The sequence below is a fragment of the Dromaius novaehollandiae genome, chromosome 8 (assembly GCF_036370855.1).
Source record: "Dromaius novaehollandiae isolate bDroNov1 chromosome 8, bDroNov1.hap1, whole genome shotgun sequence".
NCBI classification, from domain to species: domain Eukaryota; kingdom Metazoa; phylum Chordata; class Aves; order Casuariiformes; family Dromaiidae; genus Dromaius; species Dromaius novaehollandiae.
This window is the reverse complement of record NC_088105.1, coordinates 14,395,760-14,421,624: the sequence shown is the minus strand read 5'-3', so window position 1 is coordinate 14,421,624 and position 25,865 is coordinate 14,395,760. Positions and strand designations below refer to the sequence as shown.

At 43.8% G+C, this 25,865-nt stretch overlaps 2 long non-coding RNA genes across 6 annotated transcripts in view; one reads left to right on the top strand and one right to left on the bottom strand.

Moving 5' to 3' along the window:
• Window positions 1-24,901, top strand: part of LOC112997402 (uncharacterized) — a 48,721-nt gene extending 23,820 nt beyond the window's left edge. For 2 of the 5 annotated variants that reach the window (XR_010390132.1, XR_010390136.1), the window contains exons 2-4: window positions 10,005-10,077; window positions 10,768-10,898; window positions 12,020-24,901. This is a non-coding gene — a long non-coding RNA (uncharacterized LOC112997402). The remainder of the gene's footprint in view (window positions 1-10,004; window positions 10,078-10,767; window positions 10,899-12,019) is intronic. The other 3 variants (XR_010390134.1, XR_010390135.1, XR_010390133.1) reach the window with 3 other exon arrangements.
• LOC135329013 (uncharacterized) lies at window positions 2,810-17,097 on the bottom strand. The gene is made up of 3 exons (XR_010390137.1): window positions 17,031-17,097; window positions 9,928-10,033; window positions 2,810-4,175 (listed from the first exon to the last, which is right to left on the bottom strand). It is a non-coding gene; the product is annotated as an uncharacterized LOC135329013 (long non-coding RNA).
• Window positions 24,902-25,865: the final 964 nt, after the last annotated feature.

Here is a 25,865-nt window from a genome sequence, read left to right as displayed (position 1 = left end):
CGTTCTGTAAGTATGATTTTGCTGCACCTACCTGATAAAAGTCAGACTGTAGGGAAATATTTGCCTGCATTTGCCTGAAATTTACTTTTAGCTTTTTTTGTTCTATCAGTTCAATAAAACTACAAGATACTTGAGACTGGCTCTCTTAGATGCCTAACTTATTTACAAATGGTAAATGACTCTGCTTCCTCGGTATCTCACAAAGCACAAAAATACTGCTATCTTTAGGTGGTTTACAGTATGTCACAGGACGGCAATAGCATGTCCATGCAGGTGATCATGATTTTCCGCCATCAAGAAATCAAAGGCTTTTTATTGTTGTGGGGGAGAGGCTACTAGCAACAACTAAAAATACTGACAGAGCAATTAAGGAAAGGTTAAGTTTGTTTATCTTTCACAGGCATTTGTCCAAACTAAACTGTTTCAGGTTCAGCCTGAGAAAGCAGGTTGGAATAGTTGAAAGTAGACACAAAAATGCTACTTAAGGACAAGATGAGGTAATGAGCACAGTAAGCTGTCTGTGTCTGACCTTCCCTACGGGCCCATCTCAGCCCTCAGTGATTTCTTTGGGAACCACTGCAAAAGTTCGGACTAACCTCAACAGGAGGTGAATCTAAATATTAACATGCCTTGAATAACACAAACCCTACTTTTAATTCCCTGTGGATCAACTCCCACTGTATTTTTCCCTGGCTAATGTCCCAGTGTATCTGATGCAAATTTAGCTTCAATATGAATAATTAAGAGGAGGAAGCTGGGTCTCATGATTATACCAGTGATCTTTGAGTCTAGGACTCTATTCTCAACCCCATAACTGATTTTCTGCGAGGCAACTTCCTCAGGGTAGGACAAAGCTGCTGCATCACCCCGTCCAGCATCTCTGAAGACCCCGTGATTAGTATGAGGAAAACTTTCAGGGACAGCCCTGACACCGCAAACAAGCGTTCCCAGCAGCTTTGGGGCATGTTTACAGCATTAAGGTGCTGGGATTGGGTAGGAAGTTCACCTAACTGGCAGCACGGGCCCATCGCAGCACCTGCGTGTGGGTGCGCGGAAGCAGCAGGATGGCCAAGGCGGTAGGTCACAGGATCGCATTTCTCCTCCCCAGGCTGATTACCTGGGGTGGTCCTGCGTGTGTCACTTGAGCTCACCTTAAGACCAGCACGGTTATCACTAGAAACTGAATAACAACTTACATGAGACATGCATGTTCAAATGAGTGAAAAGTGTGGCAACCGTGTGGCCTTTTTCGGTTGTGGAGCCCTGTGCCTAACTGCCCGACCTTTATGCGAATCCTGTTTTTTTTTCCTGTATCATTTTCTCCATTAGTTTCCTTGTTTCTAACTTCGTGCTATCCTCGTGAAAGATTTACACTTCTCTCTTATTTCCTCTCTTTTCCCATGTTCATCTTTGATTCACCTCAGCATTTGAGGCTCAAGTTGGGCTCTCAGCAGCTACCTTTCATATAGTCACTCAGCATCATGCCTAGCATGGAGTTTGAATCCGGCCCATTTATGTGGGATAGGAAGCCTTGAGTAGAAGCTCATTTTGTTGAGAGGGTAACTTGTGTTTAGGGCTATTGCTTTGTTTTGGTAGTTTCATACCTTAAGCCTTCTTTGATCAATTTAATGTGCTCTGTCAGACCCTGTCTTGTCCCTTAGCTTCAGCTGCATGAATAATCAGTTTTAAAAATAGATATATTTTTTTATTATCTATTAATAACGATCTCTTTCTGGATCTCAAAGGTTTGTCCAGATGAGTTGCAGACTGTTTTAAGCCACTTATACAAGCTAATGCTCCGAGTCATACCTGATGTTCCCGCGTAATGTTAAAAAGCTAGAAGTTGTACTGAGTGGCCCCCTCTTTTGATTTTTAAATGCAAATTTGGAGTCTGTGTACCTATTACTGATTTCGTGCTTTTCCAAATTCTGCTTTGGTACGATAGTGGGTCTCCACAGCTTTGAAAACTTCTGGATTTTCAATCTTGCTACCAAAATTCTCCCCAGTAGCTTAATTTGGACAGATGGACCTCATACTGCTTAAGGTACCTAGGATAACACCACAGTACTGATTGGCAGTTAAGAGATGATTTGTGTCTAAATCATAAGTCTCTTTCAACAAAGATGCAGTATTTAAATAAAGATTTTAAATGAGAGCATTAAGGATATAAAAGGAAAGCAAAACAGGTTTGTCCATGCTCCACTGTTCCTGGAACAATATGATCTTACAGTAATGTCATGCTTATTAGCTCTTTGCGCTATAATGGCTGGTGTCCTGCCAGTGGCAGAAGCGATGGCAAAAGCTGGCATGGTACCTTTTCTTTGCAATGCCTGCTAAGCTTACAGGAAATACTTATAGCATACAACAGGGTGTGGAGGCCTTGCTGATAACTGGGCAGGATATCATCTTTCCTAATTCATCTTAATAATGATTCTTTGGGCAGGTTTTCCTCAGATTTCTCTGTCGATTTGAACTGCTGCTTTGCAGAATTTCCCAGAGGAAAGCAAAATGCTTCTAATAACTGTAACTACTTATCGCAGCTCAGATAATTCACGTGGCATTCACCTCTTAGCAGAAATGGTATGGACTGTGGGAGTGGGAGGTTGACCTACCACCCGAAGTGCAGGGCATGTCTGTTCTGCAAAAATATGACAGGTTCTGACTCACCCTTTCTCTTTATTTCTGCGCATTTCATATGAACTTTTATGTCTAAAGATTCCTACAAAGTGAGCTCGGTATCACTGCAGAAAAAGCCACGCTGAGGCCAGCAGTGCCAGGCAGTCGTCTTTATCCCAATGTTCCTCTCTCGGCACCTCGTCTTTGGGTGCTTGTTTCTCTCCAGCACAGCAGCGCTGCTGAGCTCTTCCACGGTGCAGAGGACGGTCAAGCTGCTTTTTCCTTCCTTCCTCCTCTGCCAGAGCAAATCTGGAGAAACCTCTTCTTCCTTCAAACCTCTTATTGCTCCTTCTTGCTACAGCCAGGGGTATTGTAAAATCTTTTCTTAAACTGACAGAATACCATCTTATATTTTGTTAGGGATTTCTGTTTGTCCAAATCCTCCTTTTCAGATAGTCTTTCAGAATCGTGCTATTATAAGGTACTTTTCTCCTGGTTCCAAAATGAGTATATTCCCAGGCAGCTGATATTCACTCTGTCTTAATTTGTAGAAATCTGTGCAGAAAGTGGTCACTGTTTTTTCTCAAAATTTTTTTTTTCCAGTGGGTGATTACACTCAATATGGGGAAAAAAGTACATATCATTTCTAATTTGAATGCACCTACCTTTTATTTCTTGTTTGGCTTTTTATGATAAACTAGCAAGCCTTTTCCTCAAAAGGCTGATTTTGGCCTCTCTATTCAAGTCCAGCTCGTTCCTACATTTAACACCACATCTAATAAACCAAATTTTTTTCTTAAGCATCTGCAGAGAACAGTTTGTGTTCCATAAAGAGTAAGTAAGGGTTTTCTGCTTACCTATTAAAATCATGTGAATATGATTCAAATACAAAATATGTACAGTGGTGGAACATAACAAAATCTTGAATTATCAAAGTTAAAATTAGCAGATGTTAAATGACCAACAGATGTGCAATGCTATATCCTAAGCAAGTCCGAAGGGTTAATGATATGTTCGCTAGAGTTCTCCTTGGCACTGTAGGGTATTTATTACACTGCTTGTTTATTGGGGGATTATATTAGCCATTGATGCATGCACTGGGCTGCTGAGATTATCAGTTCTTTTGACCTACAATAGCTTTAGCAGCTTTGAAGTTATAGCTTTGGAAATGGAGGCTCTGGATTCTTTTAAGGATTAACAAGTAAAACCAGATATATTTCTCAAAATGAGGGCTGTCTTGTGTTTTTTTTTTTTTTTTAATCAAAACTATTGTAATGTTATGAGTTCTAAAACTATAAAATGTAATTTGTTTTGTTTTGTTCGTTTGTTTCTCTTGGTCACATAACATACCAGCTGATGATAATGAAAGTTGAAAAAAGCTCCATAGTTTTCAGACCTCATATTATTTGCATTAAATCAGTGTGCAAGTTAATCCTGTAGCACAGCAGGAGCATCATATTACCAGATTTTTACTTGGACAAAATGTTGTTTGTGATCAGGACTTCTTATGATGAGATCAAACAGACCTTTCAGTTGGATGAGGTATTTTTATTTTCTGCCTGGAGGAGAGGGGAGGGAGAAGGAGAAGCAAAGGAAAAATAAAGAGAAGAATTTGTCAGTATATGTAAATGAATGTCATACAAATCATATGTATATCAAATGCATCTAGTCCTGGTCTTTTAGCTTGAAAATCCGGACAAAAAGTTGAATCACTGGGGTCAGAAAAGAGCAAAGGCAAGAGAAGCCAAATCCATTGTCTGCGAATATGTCTCCAAATACAGAACAGTTTAATTGCCTTTCCTTGTTAGGCCTGTTTTCTAAGATTTAAAAATAGCTGCATGTGCTCCTTAATCAAGATTTGCAAACGATGATGTGCCCGTGACCTGTGTTGAACATGCCGCAGGTCTGTGCAGTGCTGGTGGGCATGGCAGGCCAGATTTTTGAAGCTGCCTGCATGCCTTTAGGACAGCTCGTAGGCAGCCATTCTTTTTGATATATTAAATGAATGCCAGTTGTGATGGTGACAAAATTTAACATTGGGCCATGGCTTTTGCCTTAAGGCAACTATCTTCAGTGAAAAACAGAAGGGTGGGATTGATCTCCCTCACTTTTAGATGTATAGATGCCTGTAACTGAGCCACTTGCCTAGCCTCTCTGGTAGTGCAGAAAAATGGGTTCATGTGGACTGCAATTGGCCTGCTCTATTTTAAGCATCTTTCCGTTTACAGTACAGTAAACAACTTCAAAGTGCCTATTTCTCTCCATTAATTGTAAGAGAAAGCTAGACAGCAAGTTCAATCAAATGTAGAATTTTTTTATGTACGAGTCTGAAGTTGGGCAGTCTCCCACGCCAGCTGCGGTGGATCCCCTTTTCTGCTTTTTCTCTTCATTAGAGGATGAGCAGCGGTGTTTATTTTATAGTGCTTAGTCAAGATCCAGAAGAGGTCCTCTGCTTTGGAGGGAGCTATGGGAGCGTCGCTGCTGCAGTGCCGGGTAAATCTGCGCCTCCGCTCTCACCCCAGATTCTCCCACCCTGGGGCATTGCCTGGGCCGCTCTTCAGGGCAGCTCTGGGGGCCCACGCTTAGTGTAAGGGAAGTCATCACAATACTTGCCTCGTGTTATTAAAATATTGCAAATTGATATTTACCAAACTGTCAGCTTTAGACCCTGCTGGTCTAACAGATTGTGTGAGGACCTCTCCTCCACTATTCTGTGGAGAAAGAGGTATTTCAGGAGGAAAATTGCCTGGCACTAGTATTTTCAAGTGTTGGTAGTTGGTCTGAAAGAATTCTGTCCGCCTTCTTAAAATTACTATATTCACAGATGAAATTATTTTGCAGCGCTCTTCTTATTTATACTGTTTTTAAGCTGTGTTTAAAATTAAATGGACTGTTGTTTCAACAGCTATTAGAGAGAGAAAATAAAAACTAACAAACCTCTAATAAGCTATATAATTGGGCCAAATCTTCATTAATTGTAAAGCTGTATCAGTCCACTGACTTCAATGAGAAGGCTCATTAGAACTGGTAACTGAATTGGAGCTATGCTGATTAAAGCCAGCTGATGAGATGACCCAAGAAGAGTAGAAATGTGATTAAAAATGTTTATAGCATCCTCTGAAATGAACTAAGAAAAGTATTGAGAGAGCTTCTGGATAAAGGAGAATATTGCATTATCTCTGCATATTGTATTGCCTTCAAAAATGCCTCTGAAGCAAGAATGACTCCTTTTGGAAAACGAAGGAGGTAATGCAATATCCACAAAAGGACCGAAGACTGGACAGTTACAATGGCTATTATAAATAGATTTCCATAAGCCTAAGATGGGGTTTCAGTGAAATAACCAGATGCTAACTTGGGCAAATCATTAAATGTGTTGGGAGATGGGTTTGACTGAATCTGATCTGGTGGAATAATTAGGAATTTTGAATTCACAAGGAGTGTTATAGTGTGGTCTTGGTTTTGGTTACTATGATCCCTTCTGCATCTCTGCTTTCTCACACTGGCTTGTTTGTGTCTTTCCCGTGTGCACTGCAGGCTAACAGTAAGTGCCCCCACTTATTGCACCTTGATGCTTGCTTAAAGTAAATGCGAATTCAAAAAAAACACCCAAACAAACAAAAAAACTCCCCAGAACTGTGCAGTTCAAGGAATGCTTTAATCTGCTAAAATATTCTCAAGAAGAGAAAAAGTAATTTCTGTGAAGCGAACCCTGTTCCTAGGCAGTCAGCAGCTCTTTAGACCCTGGGCTGGCTCTTCTCAAAGAGCGGGTGCTGGAACGCGTCACCAGGCGTTTCCAGCGTCAAGGCACACCGAGCTGAAAGCACCTGCCTTAGGCGTTTCTTCTCCCTGCGCTTGGGACAGCTCACGTTCGTGTTAAACTTTTTTGCCCCAAGTATTCTGCTCCTTTCCTCTTTGCTGGCTGTTCGGCTGTATTTGAGGGCTCCCTCGATTGTCTGATCACTTTGAAATCTGTCTGGAATAAGCTGTTTAGCATCTCTCTCTCTTCGCTCAGTCTCCCTGGAAATGCTGTTACCGACTCTGTCCCGTTACCCTGCGGCCTGATGCCGATAGCCCTGACTTGGCAAAGTTTGTCTTCACGCCTGGATTTCTTTCCAACTCTGCAGGCGTACGCTGATGGGGACACTCGTATGCACCCCTCCGGAGGAGGACGGGCAAGGCGAGTCCCTCGGGCGTGAGGGAAAGGGAACGGGGAGCATATGTGACCCAAAGCCCATGTGAATCTGGGGATAGGGGGAGAAAAGGAGGAACTGGAAAAGAAAATGGGGCGAAGGGCACGAACTCGCAAAAAGGTGGAGGAAACGCAGCGGGACGTTGGGCCGAGCACGTTCGAGTGACCTGCAGCCCCTGCTCCCTGCGGATTTCCTCGGAAATCTCACGAGGTCGGGACTCGAACGCCTCCGGCTGGAGGCAGGATGCGGAGGAGCCGGCCTTACGCCTGAATCGCAGTGTTTACGGTGCTGTGACTTCAGTGGAGCTGCGGCACCGCTTAAGGATGTGACTCTAAATAGTCAAAACAGAAGATAAGAGCCCGCGGCCTCTGCCGGTGTTACGCGGCTGGTGCCGTCGGCTTCGGTGGAATGTCGCTCCAGCGGAGACTCAGCCCAGGCACGGTGCTCCGCTCGGAAAGATAAACATGGATGTGTGCTCACATCCTGAATGCAAGTAAATCAAATTAGATAAGACAAGAGAAAGTAAATATAAGTAATATTATAGACCAGGATGCAGCTGATTTTGCGATGTGTCAGGTCACTTGTCATTATTTGTTCTGCTAAAAGGAAAACTTGTGTGATTCTTTGCCGTGTTTGTGAGCGGATCCTGTATTTGCCTTTGTGCTTTTCTGCGGCAGCGCTCCCGAGGGAGATGGCGGGTGATTAATGCCCACCGCTGCCCACGCCAGCGCTGGAGTGACGCGCCGGCCGAAGCGGGTGGTGGATACGGAGCGAGGGAGACTTGCGTTGTGCGCACGCTGTGTGAAGGGACCTGCAGGGAATCGAGGATGTTTACGCAGCTATAAAGGGAGCAGGTGCGTGGGGGCCTCCGACCGGCCTCCGACATCCTGTTTATCCAAGGAAGTCCCGTTTTTTTCGCAGCGCGAGACATCCTCGCGCTCGCGCCTCTGGGCAAGGCGAAGAGGCAGCGGTCGTAAAAATAGCCGCAGCGGCTGACAGCCCAGGGCAGTTGGTCCTACGTGGGTTAGGGCTCTGTTTGCAGGTCCAAATAGAAGATGTAAACCCTTTATTTATTTATTTTTATCCTCCTGTCGGGGCGGGAGCGAGAAGCAGGGCCTCCGCGACCGGCGGCCACGGCTCTGCTGCGGGGAAGGCGGCGTGTTTGGGCAGTCGCTTTGCGGGAGGGAAGGGCGCTGGAAAGGCCTGCTTTGAAGTACCTTGTTTACGTGAACGCCTCAAAGTCTAGCTGTCAAATAATGCTTTTTTTAAATGAGGCTTTGCTCTTGATGTTATTGTTTGATCAGTGCTTAAAATAGAGAGTTCAGTCTTTCACAAAAGGTTGTTTTAATTGCAGGTTTAGGTTGGAGCAACCATCTAGCATGCGTGAAAGCTTTTAACTTAAAAACGTTGTTCATAGATAACTCTGCTAGTTTAAGATTTGTGCTACTATTATTTCATATATGGCAAGCCTCATAGCTTTTCTTTTCTTTTTTTTTCTTTCTTTTTTTCCTGAATAGTGGCAATAATGAAGTAACTTAAAACCCTAACTTTTTATACTTTACAAAGCTATTTAAGCTGCATCTGCAAAAGGTAACCCCTGCCTGAACCCTGAAATGCCTGCTTCTAGAAATACAAGCCAATGCTTTTTTATAGCAGCACACTGACAGGGATAATTTATGTATTTCACTGTATAGAAAATTCTGGAGGCAGTGTTATTTTTAGCCATGTAACCTTTCAGCATATTTGTCTATACGCTAGTAAATTAGTTTTTAACAGGTGAATGACTTAATATAGCAAGGCAGATGAATTACAGATGTGGATAAAGTCTTTCCAAATTGCTTTTTTCCTGGCTTTAAATTGTTCATCTGGGATGGCTAGAAGCCAGCTATGGGGATTATTGATAAAAATGAGTTAAGAATAGATTAGACCATTTCCCTTGTGAGGTATAATGTTTCTCTGTTGACTCTGTTATTTTCCATCTTCCATTAGGCATTGCAAGCCAGGATTTTTTAACCCAATTTAAAAAAATTCATATTCCATTAGAATTATTTTATTATATGCCTGAGTTTCTTGTTATAGGGCAAGGAAGGTTCTTTTTAAAAGGATTGTTACTGTCAATTATTATAAGCAAGAAGAGAAATTTTGGGGGTTTTGATTAGGGTTTGGTTTTGTCCATGGAGAGGTAAAATTCTGTCTCTTTTTTCACTATTGCTCTTTATATTTAATAAATCCCCATTTCTGAGAAGATTCAAGTACTCTTTGGCCTGTGCAGAAAGATGAAGGGATGGAATTATATCTGGGGAAGTCATCAGGAATGCGATAGTGGAAAAAAGCCATCATCCATTGTGAATGAGGCTTTCCCCTGCAGGATGTGTAAGAAGGGTCTAATAACTATGGAAATTATATGAAATCTGTACAGTGCCCTCGGTCACCCTTCCCATCTGCGTTACGATGCACAGCTGCAAGGAAGGAGTGCCGAAAACAACAGCATTGACCGGTGCTGGTGGTCTGAGCCAGCAGCGTGGAGAAAGGATGGCAGATGGTGCATGGGGTGAAGCACCAGGTGTTCTGGGTTCAGCTCTAAACCTCGTCTATCTGTGTCATCATCGTATGTTGTCTTATAACTTTTTTCCAGCTATGTGTAATGAGTATAATTCCTTCTCTCATGCATATTTTACAGGTTATTTTATTAATTTCCACAAATCTCTTTTCAATCTTGAGAAGAAAGCTTTTCTTCTAAGTACTACATTTTCACGTGATTTTTAACTGTGAAACAAGATGCAGTTCATCAGCTGGGGTAGTAATGCAAGAGTAAGTGTAGTCCTAAACCATTTATTTCCTGGCAGCCTCCCCACTTCCGATCTTTTTCTGACTCTAATTTTTTGAGAGCTATTGGATACAGTTGGTAACATGATAGTGTGAGTAAAGCAAGTCGGCCTTTAGATGAGTAGAGGTTATCTGAGGTGCAGGTTGTATACGTGAAGATACTGTATTCAGAATGACCAGCCACCTTCTTTTAACCTCTCCTGTCTCTCTTTGAATTCATGCGCAACTAGCACTACTGGAAATCTCATAACAGCATGAAGTGCAATGGTGCCTCTAAATTAAATGTCATTACCTTTGCAGAAACTATTTCAGCCACTTTGTGCTGCCTGAACTTCAGAGCAAGTTATTAATCAAATGTTCTTGTCCTAGGAGATCTGGTAAGAAGCATCAGATGGGATCTGTGTGGGGAATGTAAGCTGAATGAAGAGATGATACAATATAGGTAATATTTATAGAGGCAATGCAATAAATTATGAGAGTTAACAAAAATATAACCATAGAAATAGAAGGAAGTTTACCAAAAGCAGAAAATAGCTCCACTGTGGTTTAAAACTGGTTCTGCTTCTGAGAAGATTTTTCCATTTGTTAATGCATTAATTTATGATGTGTATTGCATCACTAGACTTCTGCAGATTTTAAGATTACCATTATTATTCTACCAAGTCTCACTTATTCTTATTGTCTCCTGTTATTCTTTCTCTTTAAAATCCAGGTAAGGTGTATCTTCACTGTCAGGAAAATGTTTTACATCTTCAGCAATGTTTTCAGTGGCAGTCAGGCCCATGTAGTTTTGCTTCTTTTCCTTCTTCCCTCCCCTGCCTCTTCCTTCCTCTGCCCTTTCCTCTTTTTGCTTATTCCTTTGCCTGTTCTTGGCTATGTAATCCTGCCCCTTTCTTGGACCCATTCTGGACTTTAATTGAGCTCATTTATCTTTCTGACATAATATAAATTTATCAACCCTTTTCCTGGACCACTTTCTGCCATGTGAGTGAGTTAAATTAGTCTGTGGAAGGGTCTGGTACATGCCAGAGGAGGTCCCAGGCAAGCCCGTGAGCATTTGGATGGGAAATGGGGAGCGAGTGACCCTTGTATTATGGCATGTTAACTTCAGCTCTTTGTGAACTGCTTACAGATCTGTAGAAGGTAGAATTCTGTATTACGGCCTTCTCCAAGTCATCATCAACTTACACACCTGACTTACTGTGTGGCCCAGCTCAATGGGGTTGTCCTGACTGGGATCATAAGCCCGGAGTGGAATTTCAGGTAAACGTGGAAAAAAACCCTGTTTATTTAGATGTTTGGAAAGGATACCATTACACATGAGGAAATCATCCCAGTCTTTCTCTTTTCTCCTGTTCTCCTCCCAGGATGAGGGGAGGATCTCGCCTTTTGTTCAGCTGTGGAATGGTTAGAAAACAATTTTCTGTACCAATAGACTTTGAAGTGGTATCAGCAACCTTATGAAAGTGCAGTCTGATTTGTATTGCATCTGTTTGTATTTGTTCTACTGGTAGACAGTAGAGGAACTGTGGGTTTGTATGGAAATACTTGACCAAAATACGCGTTTGGTGAAAACTTCTGATTTGGGGAGTATATCTCAGAATGAATGCAGCCAGAACTGTGGAGATAGCCTTTGCTTTAAAAAATGGTCATTCTATTTCAGTCTTGTACTTTTTGTGCCATTGTCACAACCTTTAAGTGCCTACGCTGATATTTGCATAATTTGCCCGAGGGACTCTGAAATGTTTCAAGGCAACACAGAGCAAAGTCCAGAAAGAGAAGACTTTTCATATGGGGCAGAAAGGAAAAAAGTGACATGGTAAAAAGGGGAAGGATTTTCAGTAATGCCACACAGGGCTATGTGACTATTGGAAAACTAATTTCCATGTTACATATGTAAATTATTTGGTGATAATTCTGTTTAACAGCCTGCAAAAGTCTTGTTCAACTGGTGAACTATAAATTTTATGGAAGGTTGAGGTGTACAAATATTGTGGCAGTGGTGAAGCAGCAAACCCTCAGATCTAAAAATGAATTTACTGACCCTTAACTTTGACAACTGAAAGAATTTTGTTCACATTTCAAAACAAATTGACCTTCTAGAAGGGGCCAAGCAGGAAACTTTTTGCCAAAGGTGAATGGTTTGGAAAGTTCAGAGCATGTGTGAAAAGGGAAGCAGTGGAAACTATTTTTTGTTTGTTTGTTTGTTTGGAACACGCTTCTGTGCTGAAAAGCAGTTATGTAAAAATGTCATCCTCTTTTTAAATAGGTTTGTTTTCTATGTGTAAAATCAGCCCTGGCTTTGTCCCTGTTTCACATCATGTGTGCTGGTTGTTACAGTTGCTGCAGTCAATAGCTGTGCTTTAATGATTTTAATCACTCAGCCCTTCACGGCCAGCCCAGCCACAGCGAATGGAGTGGATGCTAACCTGTCTTTGGCCATAAGTGGAAGCATTCCCTGAAGGAGGGAAGGCTGCAGATCCACGATTCACAGAAGGTAACCTAGATGGAGATCATGGAGTTTGATGGATCAGCTTTCTCACCTTTTCGTTCATGAGTATTGCTCCAAAACTTCCAGAAAGCAAGCACTTAGACCTTAGTCTAGCAAAGCAGTAAAGTGATGCCTTCAAAGACAATGTCACTGCACCTAGAGTTCCGCTGACGAGCTGAGGCCCTAATTCATGGCAGGATTCATCCACAGATGTCTGTTTTGGCATAAATGCATGTATTATGGTTTGCTACACTTGAGTTTTCCATCAGATTTTAATGTCATATGAGATCACCTGAGATGGAAGAAGCAGGTATAAGTGACCTCAAATTCTGTGTGTCATTTGTCTCACAGGGAAGGTTAGCAACATTAATCTTTGAGATAACTACAACAAAAAAAACATAAATAGGAGCAGAACATTGTGTTCCTTTATCCACAAAGTGTATTAGACTAATCCTGCCACGTGAACAATCTACCAACACAAATAATGTTATCACACTGAAATCTCCAGCCAACTATTCCTGTCTTTGGCAAGGCTCTTGCTGTACAATGAGGTGACCTCAGGTTGGGAAGAGATCCTCTTTTGTCAGATATGCATGCATTTAGTAAGGAACAGCTCAAGCCAGTGCCTGGGAGATGTACAACAAGGCAAGTGGAAAAACTGATAGAGATGTGGGAAAGTGTAGATTTATACAAAATACATACTGATGAAGTTATCTTCCAGCTGCCAGAACAGCTGCAGATGCCAGTAAATGTTTACAAAACACAGTAGAAGAAGGCGGGCAGCAGATGCTTAACGGCATATGGGTTATAGCTCCGAATTAGACATTATTGATTGTAAATGCCTCACTGCAAGCCTACGTATGTAGACATAAATGTCTCTGTACAAACATTTGGAATACCTGGAAAACTGACTTAAGTAGCTAATGCAATCTGTTTTGAAAGCTACTGGCATTTCCACTTGCAAAAAAAAAAATGTGTTTTATGTCCTAAAATGTACTTGAGAATAACACTCAGCATAGAAATCTCAGTATAACATGAGACTAAAACTTGCCCTTTTTGAAATGAGCTGCATGTGAAGGAGTGAAGTCCAATATTCCTTTACTTACGGGCAGCTCAGCGGCAGTGGTTGTTTTTCTGCAGGTGAGTGCCCACATGCTATCAGCACACACCCATGCACTTCAGCTAGATCCCAAACCAGGATCTCTAGGGCTTTTCCATCCTCTCCTCTGCATTTTCCAAGCTTTTGTAATCCCCAAAACAAACCATATCAGGAGTCACAATGAGGGAAATAAAGCATCAGAATATTAAGATATTATTTCTATCAGAAATAGCTTCCCTAAAGGTGAGATATTAGATTTCAAATCACTGGGTGGGGTTAAACTCTTATTTTCAAGTCAATAGTGGAAATCTACTGACCTCAACGCAAAGTAAGTTATTCCAAGAAAGCCGGTAGAAACATTGAGCTACTTAGTTTTAAGTAGCTGACTATCTCAAAACCAGAGACAAAATACCACACTAACACAAAAAGTTTACTCTTTGTGTATTAAGGAGAAGAAGAAGTTGGTACAGCACATGAGGACAGAGGCACAGGAGGGAGATAAGGTAACTTCTGGTTTTATTTTATGTTGTCATCAAAAACTGCAGCTGACAACACATTTGCGGAGAGTGTAAATGAACTTGACCCATATAGGGAAGTTAAGTAATAAGGGATCTGTACTGTTACATGTACTGCTGCTAGCAAAGGACATTGACGGTACTGACAGTACTGCACAGAGGGGAAGAGAGGGGAAGCGGTGTGCAGGGCAGTACCTGAACGTCCGGGAGTTCCTTCTCGAGAATTTCAGTCTGGTGGACAACACAGACCATCATGTATTTACACACAATCAGCATTGTATCAATACATAAAGAATATTACAGATATAAATCTGTGCCAAAAGAGCACAATTATGGATTGGACATGCAAAATTGGACATGCAGAAGAAATGTTGGAATTATGGTTCCTTGTAAAATTTTGCCTAGTCTTCCCTGAGTATATGCATCATGACATGGTCTTTAAATCTAGGATACGCATACTGCTTTGATCTCAAAATATGTTTTATATGTATACTGTTTCCCTCGCTCAGACATGGCTGCAGCCAGCTCACGCTCCTGGCTCTGCAGACCGTTTGCAGGTAGGTGACGCACAGAATCCGCCTGGAACTGGTATTTTTTGGTGCCCTTCTGCTTTCTGTAGTTTCTGTACTGCTTTGCCATCGCACAGTATGTCTATAAACATAACCTGCAGTCACCTTTTGTACTTTCTCATTTTCTCCCCAGGCGAGTGTGGTCTAGTCTGGACTTTGCAGTAATCTCTGATGTACAAGCAAATCTATTCCAGTGATGCAGGAAAGGAGTCGAGACCTCTGTCGACAGGCCGTCCCTGTCGGTAGGAGGAGATGCTGGGCTCTGCCTTATGTTCCACAGCAGAGCGGAATTTTGCACAGACCGGAGGGACTCAGTTCCTCCCTTAACACGTGCAGTGCGATTTCAGAGCCGAAGTGCTTGAAACAAAACCGATAATAAGGGGTGTCTGATAGTGGAAATGCCTTCCTGCCTTTCTGTGAGATAGTGTGCAGCACCGCTCTCCCGTCTGGCCAGCTCATGGGCAGGAGCTCCCCAGCCTCCTTCAGCCGCTGTCAAATTCTTGTTTTACCTGGGTCCTCTGCTGAGCCTACCTGAACTGTTGATGGGCTTCATGTGAGGGCAAAGATCTGGATTTGGTGTGAGAGGGAGACGGAGTTCTGCTAGGAGTCTAGCTACAGAAGCAAAGAGTGAACTAGCAATGAAGAAAGACCTCTACTTTATAGCACTTTGCTAAAGTTTCTTGGAGATATGTGTCTTACACTAGCAGGTTCTTCGAAAGATTGATTAGAAGTCCTTGATGGTTTTAAGGAAGAAAAGGCAAGAATATAAAGTCTTGTGTTACAAAAGTGCTTTGTATGATTCTTCAGAGATTTTATTTTTAAAAAATCTCATTGTATATTAACTATTCTTTTTGTGCACTTGGTCCTCCCCCATCCTCTTGATGGGTTTTGAAATGTTTAATAGAAAGTATGAACGTATTTTATTATACTTATTTATTTTCTGCCTCTTACATTTTGCAAAGATGCAGCAAGGTTTAGAACTAAATTACAGACCTTGTTTAAAAATGTGCAGGTTCAGGAGTTCTTATGAAAAATGTTTGGGTTTGGGGACCTGCTTGCTTTTTTTTTCTTTTTTTCTTTTCTCTTTTTTCTTTTTTCCTTCCCCTCTCTAACTTTTTCTTCCTGCTATCACCCCATGGAGAGCTTTTGTGTGCTAAAAAGTAATGTAAACCCAACATACTTAGGTCAGTCGCATCAGTGTGATCAGCCCCAAAACCATATAGGCGCAGGTGCAAGGTCTGGACAGCAAATTTCAGAAAAACTACCTTTATGTTGCAACTGCCTCAGTATCCGCACACCACGCAGTGCCCAACTCCACAAAGTGTCCCAGGAAGCCAACGAAACCCCCGACAGAATAATGTGCTGCTAAACGTGATCAAAGCTGTTTGCATCCAACTCACGGTAACCAAAGAAGCCAGCCTGAAAACCTTCTCCTTTTCATGTCGCCACTGATTGCGTTAGGGATTACAGTAAAAAGGCCCTTGTTTGTGGGACTTGGCAATACCTGAGCTGCATTAAATAGAAGTGTTTCACAGATAGGTGAGAGACTCCCATGACCAGCAAAGCCTGCACCCAAGTTCTGATGTGGCAAAGACCTGGGAGATGTGACAAATTCAGCAGCTTGAGTCACTGTGCGCTGCTTCTGAAACCATTTATCTGGCCTCATCAAGGCAGTTCCTACCTCCTTTTGCAGCAGTTCGTGCTAGTCCATCTGCACTCTTTGGGTGCAGCGTTGCCCTGGCCAGATGCAGCCGTGGGGGCTGCTGTCCCAGCTGCTGGTCGCAGAGGTCTGCGACAAGGCTGCTGCTGCAGGCGCTACGAGAGGTCGGTGGCTCTTTCACCTCGTGTGCTCACCAGCTGGGATTTGACAGATGTTAAGCCAAAGATAAGGCGACAAAGCTGCTGTCTGTGTTTCTGGATTTGCATGTAGCTCCATGCTCACGTATTACCTACGAAGTCTGCCTGCAGTTTTTTCCGTAATGTGCCTTTATTTTGGCAGTTTCATTTGATTTTTTTATTAGTCTGAAACACTAGGTTCATATATCACAAGGGGATCCCACCCCTGTCTGTGGTGTTGTGTCCATAAATGGTATTTGAATCTATAAACTGACTAAAACAGTTGCTATTTTAAGAAGCTGCTGCTGAAAGCCTGGCTCTTACCCTCCAGAATTAGGTCTAAATAATAATTTTTAAAAGCTCAAAATTGGTTAGAGTTGTGTTGTTCTGTTCCAGCAGACATCTGCATTGCATAAACAGAGGTTTCAAGCAAAGGCAATGAAACTGCACCATCTTAATAGCAATATTACTCCTAAATATAAAAAAGTATGATCTCCTCTTAAATAGTAAGAGAAAGAGTATTTGGGTTTGGGGGAGTATTTTCCTTCTAGACTTTTGGGAGTCATATTTCATCCTTTGTTCTGCAATAACAAATGTTATAAACTATTTTTTTTTAAAAAAAAAAAAAAAAAAGACTTTGTCATGTTAAGCTGCGAAGCTACAACTCTGAGTGCAGAAGGTCTCAGGAAAGCAGGGGAGGTCACAGAAATCGGAAACGCTGTCTGAGGACAGCACATTTTTGACCTACCTGTGGTGCTAGGTCATAACCCTACAGAACTGATTCTGAAGGAAAATCTTGAGTCTTAAACTTTCACTTTTTGTTTTTAACTTGCCTAAAACTTGCCAAATAATCCCACTAGAGTATATTACTAAATACCCACTTACCTGACCTGCCGTGACTGCTCTGTGCCACGGTGCTGGCAGCAGAGGGGAGGTGTTTCCGAACCGCCCCACTTTTACTGCTCGGCTCGGGAAGTTGTGTCAGCAGGTCGCGTCAGTGGCAGCGGGCTGACCGGGCTCGCGGGGCACGGCGACACCCCGGCGTGAATCAAAAGGGAAGGGCCCCTTTCAGTATGTATATCCTGCTCTGTAGCAGTGACTGATGTGGAAAATATTAAGAAACAGCATAATGAGCAGCGTATGTGGGAGTGCTGCGCATACGAGGGACCTCATTGAAAAAGTTTCACGCAGTCTGACAACTGTTTTAATGTCGTTTAAATCTACAGAGCGAGGACAAAAAGGCTGCACCGAAGCTTTCTGGACGGTCCTGTGTGAACAGCAGAGTAAAGCAAGTAGAGGGAATCGGGTTGCCTTTCTTCAACCGAGTATTTCCTTCGGGTTTGTGCCGAGCAGAGTGTGAGCAGTGAAGGCTGCACCTCTGCGTACGGAGGGGATAACGTGAGCCCAGGCGGACCGCGGTGGTCCCCGCTCCTGCCGGCTGGGACCGCGGGAGCGACGCAGGCGCTGCAGTGTGAATGGCGTCTCGGCGCGTGCCGGCGCTCGCGGGGACGTGGACGTAGGGCCCAGCCAGCTGCAGGATTCCTAGTGACCACGTCCTGGAGTTAGCAGGCTCCTCCGAGGGCCAGATGCCTATCGGAGCTGTACGCGTAGGCTTAATGCCGCGTGCTGTCGAGTATTTGAGGTCTCTGAATCATTTCTGAACCTTTTACTGAATAAACGAAGTAGCTGGAGCTGAGGAACAGTTTTGCCAGCACAGTCCTGCCTCCACCATGCGCCCTTGACCCAGCGCTTGTGCTGATACTAGTGACACCAACGGGAAGGTGGTTTAGGGAGCAGCTCACTTTCTGGTTGCACAAATGCCAGAGCCAGCATCCTGCGGCAGGTGGGAACGCGTGGGTGGCTGGCTGAGAGAGGGTATGATTACAACACCCTAAATTTAGATGGGAAGTCCCCAGCTTAAGCTGTGGTGGAACTACATTCCGGTCTTTGACAATAAGACATGATTTTCAGACCTCATTTTTGCAGTTTAACGTTGTTTTTACCTCTTTCTCACGTGTCTTGCAGTATGCTACTCATGACTCAAGTATGCTGGCAACTTTGATGTAATATAGAAATAAATCCCTACAACAAAGACGAGGCGAGCGCTGTCATGTTGAAGTGTTTGGACATGTTGATGATATTAAATGTTAGTTCTAGGGTCACACAGTACAAGTATATATAGAGAACTTTTAATAACTTCGATTTTTTACCATTTGCAAACAGCTGCACTTCTGTCCCTTCCTTAGCTCTGCATTTCAGCTGCTCTGTCAGTGTCTCAGTTTGTGTTTACAGGAGCATGTGAGAGAGACAAATAAAATATGCAGCTTGCGAGCCCTAACTGCAACCTCAGCGAAAGCCTGAAGAAGCTTTGGCTTTGCATGAACTCGTTTTGCTTCCTGGAGCTGCACAGGAGGTTGAAACCTCTGACTTTTGGGGGGCTCCGCCCCGTCAGCGCCTCTCTCGGGAAGGGCCTTAGCCCTCAGGAGCAGTGACGGACCCTGGACCGTGGATGGGGAAGCTCCTCCTTGGCTGTGGGACTTGGCTGGGCACCAGAGCCAGCAGGAGCAGCCCTGGGGTCACAGCCCCCCCTCGCACTGCATCCTCCGCCAGGTCCATGCAGTGAGCGGGATCCAGGGGCTGGAAAGAAGAGGGAAAAAAATATATATTAATCTAAGTCCTACATTAAACCTGTCGATACTTTTGGCCTCTGGAAGATCCTGTGACATCAAGTCCCACAGAATAACTACAGCATGTGTAAGACGTGCTCCCGTTTTATTTTAGATTTAATTGGGTGCGAGAGGCTTCCTGTACTGCGAGGAGCGGGGAGGATTTTTATCCGATTTCTCCGCACTAGCTGTAACGTTACAAGCTGACCCCTCAGCTGCTGTGTTTTCTGGGCTGCAAGTCCCGGCTCGGCTGGGCGCGAGGGAGCGCAGCGTGTAGCTGGCCCCGAGGAGCGACCGCCGCTCACCCACTCCCGGCCCCGCGGGGCCGTGAGCCATTCGGATTTCGCAACTTGGGCCTTTCTGCTCGCCTCCTCGTTCCCGTGGGCTCGCCTGTGGGGAGGACGTCTTGGAAAGGGAAAGTTGCTCAGTGCAGTAACGGGATTTGTCCCAAGTGCTCGCTACTGAAGTCAGCAGGAGCGCGGCAAAGCCAAAAATTGCTCTGGAAAACTGCGTGGAAGATGCCTGGGGATTTTGTACCTTTTTTTTTTTTTTTTTTTTTTTCCCCTATCTTGCCACAGTAATGTAGGGTGATAAAATAAGACTCAGCATTAGGAAATTGTTCTAGAGTTAACTCAGGTTCATTTAAAACTTAAAGCATAATAGCTGTTCCTGAATATCTCTGTTACCGGAAACTTATTCCAAGTAAGAATACAGTTTAGCTTAAAGTAATTCCCCGAATGGGCTAAAATAAATGCAAAAAAGACAACTATGTACCAGAATCGGAACATTTCTCTCCTGGACTGGATATTGGGGAATATTTTCTTCCACATTAACTATTCCAGCAAATTCTCCTGTGAAAAAAATGTTTAACAGAACTGTGGAAAGAATTAATCCCCCCCTTTTTTTTCCCCCCAGTGAACTGAAGCATCATTGTAACCTCATTGAATCACTTCATATTTTCCCAGACTTAAGAACCAGGAAGGATATTTTGGAACTGAAAAGTCAAAATTTCTATTACAGTGATGCTTACAAATGGCAACCTTTATACCAACCACCTCTTTTTGAAACATCATCTACTCTTTTTAGCTCAAAATTGCCATTGGAGTGAAAGACCCATTTTTCTTTTTAGTTTGAGAAGCAAGAAAGTTTTGTCAGTAATTTCCATTTTTATAATAAAAGTACGTCAATTGTATTGTACGGCAAAACCAAGTTTAGACCAGCATGTTTTTCTTCATTTGTCTAACCAGTATCACTGAAACTGAGGCTGCTTCACAAAATGAGCTTTCTTGTCTTCAGGTTTTTAAGGCCGGGTATTATTTTTGTTGTTTGCCCGTCTCCCCGTGACCTGGCGGCTGGGACCGGCACGGAGGCTGCGCGAGCTTTTCATGGCTCGTCGACTCGCAAAACCTTACTGTTAAACGTGGCTACGGTTTTTCGGGCAGCACTTGAGAGCCAATACTGTTTCCATGAAGAAAAGACAAAAAACGGCAGTGATGGAAAGTTAATGCCCATTACTAACAGCAGGTAGAGGAAGGAGGAAAGTTTTCCAGCAACGCGGGGCTGCTCTAGTCCCAGAACGAAAGAGGTGCTAATCCCGAGGCTGCCTCTGGTACTGGGCTGTGCTGTTACCCGTTTCCAAACCAGGCTGGTTAAGACTACCAGGCAGGTTTTCTTCCTGGAGTTAAAGTCACAGCTTTGACTGCTGTTTGCTCATATGCCTCATTAACCTAAAAATAATGGCCCAGCACAAAGTTATATCCAATGACAACAGAAAAAGGCCTTCCTTTTATGTTGAGGATAACATTTTTTTCCTAATAAAAGCATTGGTTAATGTTGATAACCAAAGAATTGTAAACAAATTGAATGTATGTGTTTCTTTTGCTTTGGTTACTTCTGCCTGTCCTTGTGGCTTTCCATCTATGCAGTATTGTGCTGCTTCAACTTTAAAGTCATAACAACTTCAATTAAAAAAATTCCTCTGCACGCATTTTACTACGTTCTCACAAAGCCTATGTACAGAGCAGGCCTCAGATTGCAGAATGAAAAAGGATGAAGTTAATGCTTGTGCAGCTGCCTGCTTGGTTTCAGTTTCAGAATATGAAAGGCTGAACTTGAGGAGAATATCTATTTATTCAAAACAGTTGTGTTTAATAGGGTTCTTCCTCTGTGGGCGTATTTCTATCAGCCTGAAGATCTGTAAAGAGATTTCATAGGTATCTAAATCATGAGTTGGGTCTAAATTTTGGGTCTGAATCAAGAGTTGTACTGATTAGCTATTTATGTCAGCAAAAATGAGGGCAATTTTTGAGAACAGAGACCTGCAGGAGGAGTGGTAGGTTGTCGGAGGGCTTGCTCCCAACCCTGAAAGGCAGCAGGACCGTCTCACTTCAGGTGTTATTCGACTGAGTTGATGTTGGCTGAGCTTCCAACATCGGCTTAGTTTCCTGACTTCTTGTGAAAGGTTAATCCGAAATGTAAATGCTGACTGTGAGGAGGCTTTTTGGAGAACATAAACCAGATGATTCCCTAGGGAGGAGAGCGGCTGCTGTTGGGAAGGTCAGCGAAAGGAAAGTTGTGCTGGCAGCATGCAGCAAAAGCCGCGCTGCCCTTCAGTAACTGACGTTTATTCTGTGAGCGAGAAAAGCTACATTTCAAAGCCATTTCGCACTGGAAACCTGGTTCCGAGACCATCTAACAGTCACCGTCTATCCTTTGGATTCAGCTGTCAGTGACCAAGGACAGGTCTGTTTGTTTGCAAAAACATGACATAGAGGGAAAAAGACATTTGACATGACTGACTTTGTTTGTTCTTGCCAAGGAGGAAATACTGGTGAAAAAGGCTCCCTGAGTTTTGCAACGCTGCAGCTATGGCAGTAAATAAGAGAAGGCTGCAAGAATAGAGATCATCATCATCGTAAGCCAGAGTCTGGGGAAAGGAAACAACCAGCTACTTCAGCTTACCGAAGTCTTTCCATGGTTCTAAAACTGCAAAAAGTAGGACTCAGTTGCTATACTTCCTTGTTTCATCCCTATTAGCATGGTCACTAATGTATCTCCTACCTCTTCGGGAGCAATTAAATTAGGAGGTGTGGGTTAATTTGAAACATGTACATACCCTATATAAAAATACATAAATATATATTAAAAATATATATAAATTTTCCATGAAGTTCTAGCAAATTTTGGGTGAAAGTTCAAGCTGGTTCTTCCTTTAATCTGAATCAGTTTGTTTGGGTTTTGTCAAAGTGTAGCTCTGGTAACTGCATAATAGACTACGCAGTCAGGGATAACAATAGCTGCAGCTGCTACGGATGAGTTGTCTGTTGCCTGTAAATCGTTTTCTCTATTACAGGTAGTGCATGACAGAGGAAGGATATTTATGAATTACGCAGTAAATGAGAAGCGGTAACAAACTAAGTTAAAACTAATCTTCATCTCAAATATACTGAATTCCCCTTCAAGCTGATCTGATCCTAATTAGCTTGGGAAAATAGCGCTGTTTGATGGTATTGAAATATCATAGAAAAAAGCTAACCCAGTCGGCTACCTTAATCACTGGTAAAACTGGCTACTGGCAACGGATTTGTGGGAGATGTGAGATACTTGACCTAATATTTGCCTTATAAAAAGACATATGGCATTTGTAGACCGTGTTCCTGACTCTATAGCATCATGAGATTTGTCTATGCTGGAAACTACACTCATAAATAGACAGCCACTAAATGGATGAAGATGTTCTGCTTGAAGATATGAATTTGTATTATTGCTTTTCTAGCTCTATTTGGAAATCAGCTAAGCTGCTTTTGGAAAAGCATGGTACTGAGTGGCTTCACCCACTTACACTTTTGCCCACTTGCAATGTGCCAGTGACTCATGTCAGGACACGTTGCCAATGCGTTAAAATTGTTTTCAAGCCATGTTTGAACTTTGGACCTCCCAACAAGGCTCATCCGCGTCACTGTGTTCAGGTGATCTGTAACATGAAGCCATTCATTGGATGTTAAACCAGCCAACAACTCCTTTTTTCTTCACTTCACTCCAGAGTCTCTTCCCCATCTGGGCATCACCACGTTCACAGCGTTATCGTTGATAGGTACCGTTTGAATGCGGTTCCTGCAGCCTCTGAACATCTTCTGATGGCTGAGCAGATGATGCCATGTTATGTAATCAGTCTGGCCACTTACCTAGAAAGGAGCATCAGAAAATGAGCAGCGTGCTTTCTGGATGAACAGCATGCCTTGCCAAGAGGCTGCTGATGCGCAAGAGAAAGGAGGAGCAGCAGAAGCAGAGGTGTGCACAGAGGAACGTATGACAAAACAGCGATGAGGGACATGAACCTCGAGGTCAGTTAGCCCCACCTGCCTTCACGTCTGACCACGTTTGCACCAGAAGGAGAGCTGATGGAAAGCTGGTTCAAAACACGGCCCGAGCTTGAAAGGGAGCTCTCTTGCAAGCTTTTTTGCCTGAGGAGAAAGGACAAGGAGCCTCTCTTTGGCTCACGTTTAGTATGCGAATGAACAGTGCTCCCAGCTGATTTAGGCAAGATCTATCTTTGGACTATTCGAAACATTTGAAAATATGGCTTTTTCCCCACAGGGCAGCCTGCCACAAGGTACCAGACCACATTTCAGCAGCACCGTGGGCTTATCCATTGCTTGCCAGGTCACCCGCACCCCGAGAGATTCCTGCAGTCATGACTGGCAGAGCCTATGTAAGGCCAATGTGTTTTTTACTTAATGGAGATTTTTTTTTTTCAGAAAGCAGAGCAGAAGTTTTTTGGTCTTTGCTGCATTTTGGCTAGACAAAGAACACGTGTCTGTGCCCATGATTGCTGCCGGCCCAGGTCTGTTGCATCCACGAATCTGCTTGTCCTCACACCCAGGGATCCTGAGGGCAGGTTTCCAAAGGGGTAGTGGATCAAAACCCCTTGCTTTTTTGTAAGGTTTGCTGTTACAAGCACAAAGGAAATTTCAACTGTATGAACCACACAGTACAGGACACTGCAAAGGGTACGTCCTCACTGGGGCCGCAGATGTCGCAGGCTCACTTGAACTACATTTAAACTGTCTGTTTGGGTTCTCCCAGCAATGTAACCAGACAGGCAGGCTGCTCGACACGGCCGGCAAAGCACACCCAAGATGCTGGGTAAATACTTATTACGGGGTGTAACTGCGGGCTAAAACGAGCCAGGCCGATGTCCCCCCACCGCTGTGTTGCTCTCTCTCCATCACCCTGCCCCAGTGCCTGGGTGGCTGCAGGGCGAGTCAGATCAGGCAGCCAAGCCCACAGAAAGCAAACCCACCAGAAAAAGAAAAGTTTCCCACCAGACCCGCTTGCTCGTTCGGCGCCACAGCAGCTGCACCGTTGCTGAATCAGACTCAAGGATATGAGCGATGTGCAGGGGAGTGGGGAAGGGGAGGGAGCCGGGGAAGTGGGGCTGTCCAGCTTCCTGGGAAGGCGGCTGCTGCCGCTGTGATGTCAGGCTGAGGCGTAATGTGAAGGCCATAACCTTGGCTGGTCTGAGCAAAATTCCCTGAATCCATCCCACTAGCACCACCTGAGTCAGGCAGTGTAAATCCCACTTGGGAACGTCAGTGCTGTCCCAGCAGCGGTGGTGGCAAAGGCATATCCTGTGCGTCGTCGGTCACCAAACATGACAGAGGACTGGGAAGGATGTGACAAAACAGCTGTCATCCAGCTGGTGATGTTGCTCAAGGTCCTTTGATATGCATGTTAACAGCATGTTGAGACTAAAAAAAAAGCAAAATGTGGCTTGGTTTTGGGAAACTGCTATTAAAATAATCCTCTGTATGCATTTGTGGTTATATCAATTCTGTGAGTGGCTTATTCCAGGAAAACGTAATTGGGCCATATCAACTCCAACAAACAGAAACTTCCCTTCATTGTCAGCAAAGCAGCTGCATTATTTCTTCCCTGGGAGGGATGCAAAAGGTGGCACTTCTGCCAGACTCCCTTGACCTGCGAGGGGGGATATTTCTTATCTGTTGGTGATCCGCTATCAGCTTCCTTCGTGACTCTTCATCCATTCTGCTCTATTGTTCATGGCAATAAAACTTCATGCAAACTGTACAGCTGGTGTTGTTCTTGCCCCATAAATAGGCTTTTGTTCCCCCTGGGTTTGTTTTTTTCTGGTAGCATCAATTCCCCGTTCCTCCCGCTGTCATTACCAGCACCTGCCCGAATGCAGCCTTCCCGCCAGGACGGCTGTGAAGCTGCTGTACCCCAGCCTGTGCTTACTCAGAGGAGCCTGCTGCTCCCTTTGGACGTTATTTCCTAACTTGTCCAACTTCTTGTAATGGCTGGTATCATCATTAGTCACTTACTACTTCCTAATGGAAAGGATGTTAGGGTGTGCATGTTAACCCTTCCCACCCCAGTCCGTGTCGATTCTACTTGTTCATGCATTAACAGGGCTGGACTCCCTCATTTCCAGGCTACCTGCTGAAACCTCAGCTTGGTGGCGATTCGCGTGCCCAGCCAGTCCCTGCATGATGTTCCTTCTCGCTGTCTGCCCTGACAGAAATGCTGTGGCTTCCCTTGGGTGCCTCCCTCCCGTCTCCTCGGTCCCGCTACGATGCACGCTGCGCTGGGGTCATATTCGTGTTCCCAAAGCGTGCAGTGACTGCTGGCACGGAGCTGCAGGGAGCCCTGCCTCTTGAATTGGTCATGAAGTTACTGTGATATCTTCAGCAGGTCACTTAACTAATCAATGTGTCCCCTTCTCTATCACAGAGTGAGACGGTGGTGGTTAGCCTGCTCATGCATGTGAAGCCTTTCCTGCCCCGAGGCTGGAAGACCCTGTTCTAGCTATCGCTTACAAGCTGAGGTGCCGTTTGCTGGCTGTGCAAGGGGAGTATCGGCATTTCATTGAGTTAGTCACTGCTCTGTAAACTTTCAGCGCCACAGAGGACACAAATTCAGCTGTGTACTGGGATTTTTTGAGGCAGATGATCCAACACCTTGCTCAAATCCTTAATGGACTCCACAAAAAAACCCCAGACTTTGCCACACTAGGCTTTACCTAATAATTACT